The sequence below is a fragment of the Chrysemys picta genome, unplaced genomic scaffold (genome assembly GCF_011386835.1).
Source record: "Chrysemys picta bellii isolate R12L10 unplaced genomic scaffold, ASM1138683v2 scaf1286, whole genome shotgun sequence".
In the NCBI taxonomy this organism is placed as follows: domain Eukaryota; kingdom Metazoa; phylum Chordata; order Testudines; family Emydidae; genus Chrysemys; species Chrysemys picta.
The window spans coordinates 8,600-17,165 of NW_027053993.1; positions in this window are offsets into that span (position 1 = coordinate 8,600).

An 8,566-nucleotide genomic window follows, 5' to 3' on the forward strand; every position below is an offset into this window, starting at 1 on the left:
ACTACTGATTATATGAAAACTAACAATATGTTTCATTCCAAGAACAATTGTTAACCAGTTAACTCTGGGAAACTTTCCCGGGAAAGTGCATCAGCCACTTTGTTAGAAGCTCCCGAAATGTGTTGTATTTCAAAATCAAAATCTTGGAGAGCTAAACTCCACCGAAGAAGTTTTTTGTTATTTCCCTTGGCGGTATGAAGCCACTGTAGCGCAGCATGGTCTGTTTGTAGTTGGAAACGCCGTCCCCAAACATATGGGCGTAGCTTTTCCAGCGCGTACACAATGGCGTAGCATTCCTTTTCACTGATTGACCAATGGCTTTCCCTCTCAGACAGTTTCTTACTGAGAAACACGACAGGATGGAATTCTTGATCCGGTCCTTCCTGCATTAAAACTGCTCCCACGCCTCGCTCGGACGCATCTGTGGTTACTAGGAACGGTTTGTCAAAGTCTGGGGCCCTTAGCACAGGGTCAGACATGAGTGTTGCCTTAAGCTGGTTAAAGGCCTTTTGACACTCATCAGTCCACTGAACTGCATTTGGCTGTTTCTTTCTGGTTAGGTCTGTCAGCGGGGCAGCGATTTGGCTGTAGTGGGGTACAAATCGCCTATAATATCCAGCCAAGCCTAAGAAGGATTGGACCTGTTTCTTAGACTTTGGAACCGGCCACTTTTGGATAGCATCCACTTTGGCCTGTATGGGATTTATAGTTCCTTGACCCACCTGGTGCCCCAGGTAAGTCACTCTGTTTTGGCCTATTTGACACTTTTTAGCCTTAACAGTTAGTCCTGCCTGCTGGATGCGCTCGAAAACTTTTTCCAGGTGCTCCATGTGCTCTGCCCATGAATCAGAAAAAATGGCCACATCATCGAGGTAGGCAACTGCAGATTCTCCCAATCCCGCTAGGAGACCATCTACAAGTCTTTGGAAGGTGGCGGGTGCATTTCGCAACCCGAAAGGGAGTACATTGAATTCATACACCCCTGCCTGGGTGACGAAGGCTGACCTTTCCTTAGCGGGTTCATCTAGTGGTACTTGCCAGTACCCCTTGGTTAAGTCCAAAGTAGAGATGAATTGGGCATGTCCCAATTTCTCCAATAGCTCATCTGTGCGTGGCATTGGATAGTTGTCAGGACGAGTTACAGCATTTAGCTTACGGTAGTCCACGCAAAAGCGTATTTCCCCATCTGGTTTGGGAACTAGAACCACTGGAGATGCCCATGCACTCTTAGAGGGGCGGATTATACCCATCTGTAGCATGTCCTGGATCTCCCTTTGTATAGCCGTTTTGGCATGAGGTGACTCCCGGTAGGGTGGGGTTCTAATAGGGTGAGCATTACCTGTGTCAATGGAGTGGTATGCCCGTTCGGTCCATCCTGGAGTGGCTGAGAAAATTGGTGCAAAGCTTGTGCACAGCTCCTTGATCTGCTGTCGCTGCAGACGTCCAAGGGTCGTGGAGAGGTTCACCTCTTCCACGCCACCATCCTTTTTTCCTTCATAGTAGACACCTTCAGGCCACTCCGCATCATCTGTTTCCTGGGCTGTAAACTGGCAAACGTTTAATTCTCTGGAATAAAAGGGCTTAAGAGAATTAACATGGTATACCTTAGGCTTTATGTTGGAGGTGGGGGAGGCGATGAGATAGTTAACAGCTCCTAGGCGCTCCTGGACCGTGAATGGTCCTTCCCACGACGCTTCCATTTTATGGGCCTGGAGCGCCTTTAAGACCATGACTTGGCCTCCTACCTTGAAGGACCGTTCTCTGGAATGTTTATCATACCAGGCCTTTTGCTCTTCCTGAGCATCCTTTAGGTTTTCTTTAGCAAGGGCCAAAGAATGTCGGAGGGTGTTTTGTAGGTTTCTTACAAAGTCTAGAATGTTTGTTCCTGGAGAAGGCGTAAACCCCTCCCATTGCTGCTTCACCAACTGTAATGGCCCCTTAACCTCACGGCCATACACAAGTTCAAATGGTGAAAACCCTAAACTGGGATGTGGTACAGCCCTGTAGGCAAAAAGCAACTGCTGCAACACGAGGTCCCAATCATTGGAGTGTTCATTTACAAATTTACGTATCATGGCCCCCAAAGTTCCATTAAACCTCTCCACCAGGCCATTGGTTTCATGGTGGTAAGGGGTGGCAACCAAGTGATTCACCCCATGAGCTTCCCACAGGCTTTCCATGGTTCCTGCCAGGAAGTTAGTTCCCGAATCTGTAAGGATGTCGGAGGGCCAACCTACCCTGGCAAAAATGTCTGTTAATGCCTGGCACACACTTTTAGCCCTGGTGTTGCTTAAGGGTACTGCTTCCGGCCATCGGGTAGCAAAATCCATGAAAGTCAGTATGTACTGCTTTCCTCTGGGTGTCTTCTTTGGGAAAGGACCCAGAATATCCACAGCTACGCGCTGAAATGGGACCTCAATTATGGGTAGTGGCTGGAGAGGGGCTTTAACCTGGTCTTGGGGTTTTCCCACTCGTTGGCACACCTCACAAGACCGGACATAATTAGCAACGTCCTTGCCCATTCCCTCCCAGTGGAAGGACTTCCCCAACCGGTCTTTGGTTCTGTTCACCCCAGAATGGCCACTGGGATGATCATGGGCTAAGCTCAAGAGCTTTACCCGATACTTAGTGGGAACTACCAACTGCCTTTGAGGATGCCAGTCTTCCTGGTGCCCACCAGAAAGAGTCTCCTTGTATAAAACTCCTTGTTCTACAACAAACCGGGATCGGTTAGAAGAGCTGAGAGGCGGTGGGGTGCTCCGCGCCGCCGCCCAAGCTTTCTGAAGGCTGTCATCTGCTTCCTGCTCGGCCTGGAACTGTTCCCTTGATGCTGGAGACATCAGTTCCTCCTTGGACTGTGGACTGGGGCTTGGTCCCTCTGGAAGCGATGCAGGTGCTGGGGCTGTTTCCATTGACTGTGAACCTCTGTCCGCTGGTGCACTATGTGGTATCTCAGGCTCTGGCTGAGCCTCTTGGGTAGGGTTATCTGCTGCTTCTGCCAGTTCAGGCTCGCTGGTGCCCTCTGGAGTTGGAGTTGTAGACGGGTTTGCAAGCGCTGGACTCAGGGCTGGCAATGGTTCTGGTGCTGGTTGCGTTGCCAGTTCCGGTTCTGGGACTGGCATTGGCTGGGTCTCTGGGATTGGATCCACTACGGCTGTTGCAGTCGTTGGCAGGGGATCCAGTTCCACCACCTTTGTCTGGGTCTCCAGTAACACAGACGGGGCCCTGGTGGACGGCTCAGGAACAGGGATGGGGGTGAAAGCTTGCTTAGCCTGTCTGCGGGTGACTATTCCCACCCTCTTGGCTAGCTTCACATGGTTGGCCAAGTCTTCCCCCAGCAGCATGGGAATGGGATAATTGTCATAGACTGCAAAAGTCCACATTCCTGACCAGCCCTTGTACTGGACATGCAACGTGGCTGTAGGCAAAGTTACAGATTGTGACACGAAGGGTTGAATTGTCACTGTAGCCTCTGGGTTGATGAGTTTGGGGTCCACTAGGGATTGGTGGATAGTTGACACTTGAGCCCCAGTGTCCCTCCAAGCGGTAACCTTCCTTCTGCCCACTCTCAAGGTTTCCCTTCGCTCCGAGGGTATGAGAGAGGCATCTGGGTTTGGGGATCTTTGGTGTGATTGGGGTGTAATGAACTGTAATCGGTTGGGGTTCTTGGGGCAGTGAGCCTTTATATGTCCCAGTCCATTACATTTAAAACATCGCCCTGCTAAGGTATTACCGGGACGAGGTTGGTTGGTGGAGACTGGTGTGGTGGGGTGAGAAGGCGTCTGGGGTTTCCCTTGGGATGTGGGTGGGGCCTTGGGTTGTCCCCGGTGGTAAGGTTTTGTTTCGGCTTGCCCCTTCTGATATTCGCTCCAACTGCTACTAGTTTTTTTCTTTTCTGCCACCTCCACCCATTGGGCTCCAATCTCCCCCGCCTCAGTTACAGTTTTGGGCTTCCTATCTAGGATGTACCTTTCTATTTCCTCAGGAACACCCTCTAAAAACTGCTCCATTTTTACTAGGGAAAGCAGATCTTCCAGAGATTTAACATTTGCTCCTGATACCCAGGCATCACAATTTTTGTCAATGTGGTAGGCATGACGGGTAAATGACACATCCGGTTTCCACTTTAGGGCTCTGAACCGCCGACGGGCATGCTCGGGTGTTAGCCCCATTCTGAGTCTGGCCTTGTTTTTAAAAAGTTCATAACTGTTCATGTGTTCCTTAGGCATTTCAGCCGCCACCTCTGCTAAGGGTCCACTGAGCTGCGGCCTCAGCTCTACCATGTACTGGTCTGCAGTGATGCTGTATCCAAGGCAGGCCCTTTCAAAATTTTCTAAGAAGGCCTCAGTATCATCGCCTGCCTTGTAGATGGGGAATTTTCTGGGATGGGAAGTGGTACCTGGAGGGGGGTTGTTAGCATTGGCTGGTGCATCCTGCTTAGCCTTTGCTACTTCCAGTTCATGCTTCCTTTCTTTTTCTCTCTCCTCCATCTCTTTTTCTTTCAGCTCCATCTCTCTCTTGTGGGCCTCCTCTTTGGCTTTTTCTTCTCTTTCTCTCTGCTCTGTCTCGAGTTTTGTTAATTGAAGCAGTCTCTGATGTTTTCTTTCATTTTCTTCTGCTTCTAGTTTGGCCAGTTCTATTTTGTTAGCTACTTCTTTGGTAGTCATTTTCCTGTTTTCTTGTGCTGGGTAACCCCCTTTGCAGTTGACAAACTGGGAAGCTCTCAGCTCTGGCTGCTGCAGAGTTAACAGTAACTTTCTAACTAGCTACTCCCGAGGATGTAAAAAGAAAAAAAAAAACAATTCAGCTTGTAAATACCTTTTACCAGTCATTTGCTAATTGAACCCTTCTCTTAACAAAGGACCTGTAAAAAAAAAACTTAACACCTCTGCCTTCAGGCAAGGAGAGATAAGATATGCATCTATCTACTTCCAGCTCGGCTTTCCAAGCAGCTAGAAGGAAAAAAAAATCTCACTGGCTTTTGGGTTTAAAATGATCCCACCGCTATTCACCATGTCAGGACTGAGATCCCCACTTTGAACTTTAGGGTACAAATGTAGGGGCCTGCATAAAAACTTCTAAGCTTAATTACCAGCTTAGCTCTGGTTCGGCTGCCACCATTGTCAATGGATTCCCTCCCTGGGAAACCTTGAAAAAACCTTCACCAAATCCCTGGTGAAAACAAATCCAACCCCTTGGATTTAAAACAAGGGGAAATTAACCATTCCCCTCCTTCCTCCCACCAACTCCTGGTGAATCAAGATCCAAAACCCCTTTGGATCTAAAACAAGGAAAAAATCAATCAGGTTCTTAAAAAGAAGGTTTTTAATTAAAGAAAAAGGTAAAAATCATCTCTGTAAAATCAGTATGGAAATCAACCTTACAGGGTAATCAAACTTAAAGAGCTCAGAGGACTCCCCTCTAGTCTCAGGTTCAAAGTACAGCAAACAAAGAGAAACACTCTAGTAAAAGGTACATTTACAAGTTGAGAAAACAAAGGAAAACTAACACGCCTTGCCTGGCTATTTACTTACAAGTTTGAAATAGGAGAGACTTGCTTAGAAAGATGTGGAGAACCTGGATTGATGTCTGGTCCCTCTCAGTCCCGAGAGCGAACACTCTCCCAAACAAAGAACACAAACAAAAGCCTTCCCCCCCCCAAGATTTGAAAGTATCTTGTCCCCTTATTGGTCCTTTAGGTCAGATGCCAGCCAGGTTACCTGAGCTTCTTAACCCTTTACAGGGAAAAGGATTTTGGAGTCTCTGGCCAGGAGGGATTTATAGTACTGTACACAGGACAGCTATTACCCTTCCCTTTATAGTTATGACAGCTACACTCAGTGTTTCCAAAATTAGGAGACTTTATGTCCACAAGAGACCTTTAGAGCATCTCATCTAACGCCCTGCATATTACAGGCTTCCTGTATCGTACAATAGTTACTTTTTGGGCACACACATTCCAGAAAGGCATCTAGTCTTCATTCAATGACATCAAGAAATGGAGAATCCACCACTTTCCCTTTTAGTGAGTGCCAGGGGGCTCCATTTCCCCTTCATCCCAGCCAGGGCTTTGTCAAGCCGGGCCTTAAAAACCTCCAAGGAAGGAGACTCCACCACCTCCCTAGGTAACGCATTCCAGTCTTTCACCACCCTCCTAGTGAAATAGTTTTTCTTAATATCCAACCTGGACCTCCCGCACTGCAACTTGAGACCATTGCTCCTTGTACTGTCATCTGCCACCACTGGGAACAGCCAAGCTCCATCCTCTTTGGAACCCCCCTTCAGGTAGTTGAAGGCTGCTATCAAATCCCCTTTCATTCTTCTCTTCTGGAGACTAAACAATCCCAGTTCCCTCAGCCTCTCCTCATAACTCATGTGCTCCAGACCCCTAATCATTTTTGTTGCCCTCCGTTGGACTCTTTCCGAGACTAAAACGCCCCGAGGAATCAGGGGGAATTAAGGCCACCTGGAACCAGCAGTATCTCCACCCAGCACCTGCCCACCACTCAGGGATGAATTCACCTCCTGAACCCCAGAATGGAGTCGTCTTCTCCTTTTTAGTAACCTCCAGTGCAAACCCCCCTCCTTGAGGGATGAGCTCCTGCTACCTCCCCCTCAGTGCCCTTGACAGCTGTTCCACCTCCAAACCACACCTCAAGTTATCAGAACCCTCTTCTCCACCCCCACCCAGGTTGGGCAGAGAGGCGGATCTAGGAGGGGGAGCAGGAGGGATTCTGCCAGCAGTAAAGTGCGTTGCGGGGAGGTTGAGATCTTGCCCCAAAGTCATCCCAGACACTAATGCTAAGCCACACGATGGCAGCATCTAGTGTCCGTGGAGTCAAAGCACTATTTCAACCCCACAGTTTTGGATCAACTTACCACAAGGGGAGGTGAAGAGCACCCCTACCAACACACACACACACACACACACACACCATTCCTGGTGGTGGGAGGGGAACAGGAGAAAGGACAAAAGAAGTAAGAGATGAAGAGAAAAGAAGGAGGGATGGAGGAAAAGGTAAAATGAAAAGGACAAACCCTAATGTCCCCAGTGATTCCACAGGACAAAATCCCAGGTGGGCTATAAAATTCTGCCACCTTGAAATAGTCTTATCCATGCCTAGAATTCAGCTGGCACCAGATGGATCAGACTGAGCAGCTTCCAAAACCTCTCCGAGGCTCTAACTTTCTGAACAGGGACATCTGGTTTCTAGTAAAATCAGTAAAAGGAAAGGAGAAAACTCGAAAGAGGTTCCTCCTCGCACTCACCTAGGTGAACCCTAATAGTCTCTCAAAGAGAGACCTTGAGAAGGAGAATTGCTGAAGCTAAGCCACAGGGGTCTACGAGGTTTTCCTGGTTCTGCGACCCTATCCTGCCTGGCTGATGTCAGCATCTCTCTCTGAGGTCACCACCTCCCTAACACGTTTGACCAATAGGCTGAGATCCTGCAAAAGGCCTTTGTGATGTCACTGCCACACCCACCCATCCCCTGAAGTGCTATTGTCCTACCACTCACCAGACACTTTCAAGGTCTGAGCTACTCCCTGTGGATCACGCCACTCAATGCCTGTTCATTCTAGGAAGCAAGCCGGCTAGACAGTAAAACATCAGAGGCTGTTCCCAACGCTACACTCAGTTTTAAAAAATTAGTAGACTTTATGGCCAGAAGAGACCTTTAGAGCATCTCATCTAACCCCCTGCATATCATGGGCTTCCTGTATAGCACAACAGTTACTTTTTTGGAAAACACATTCCAGAAAGGCATCTAGTCTTCATTCATTGACATCAAGAGATAGAGAATCCACCATTTTCCCTTTTAGTGAGTGCCAGGGGGCTCCATTTCCCCTTCCACTAGTTCCCCATTTACAGTGAGACAGAGCAGTACCTGCAGCAGGGAGCGGGAGTTGCTGAAAGACTCAGAGGCACAACCCCTGCAGTGTCTCAGGCACCTGGCGCAAGTGCCGGATGATGCGGACCTGGTGCATCACTTTGGCCGTGACGTCCTCCTCCTGCAAGGGAACCAGAACCTGTCACAGACTCAAACGCCCCGAGGAATCAGGGGGAATTAAGGGCCCCTGGAACCAGCAGTATTTCCACTCAGCACCTGACCACCACTGAGGGATAAATTCACCTCCTGAACCCCAGAATGGAGTCTTCTTGTCCTTTCTAGTAACCTCCAGTGCCAAATCCCCTCCTTGAAGGGTGAGCTGCTGCTACCTCCCTCTCAGTGCCCTTGACAGCTGTTCCACCTCCAAACCACAGCTCAAGTGATCAGAACCCTCTTCTCCACCCCCACCCAGGTTGGCCAGGGAGGCGGCTCTAGCAGGGGGGGCAGGAGGGATTCTGCCAGCAGTGAAGTGGGTTCCGGGGAGGTTGAGATCTTGCCCCAAGTCATCCCAGACACCAATGCTAATCCACACGATGGCAGCATCTAGTGTCAGTGGAGTCCAAGCACTATTTCAACCACACAGGTTTGGATGAACTCCCCACAAGGGGAGGTGAAGAGCACCCCAAGCAACACACACACACACACACAAACCACTCCTGGTGGTGGGAGGGGAACAG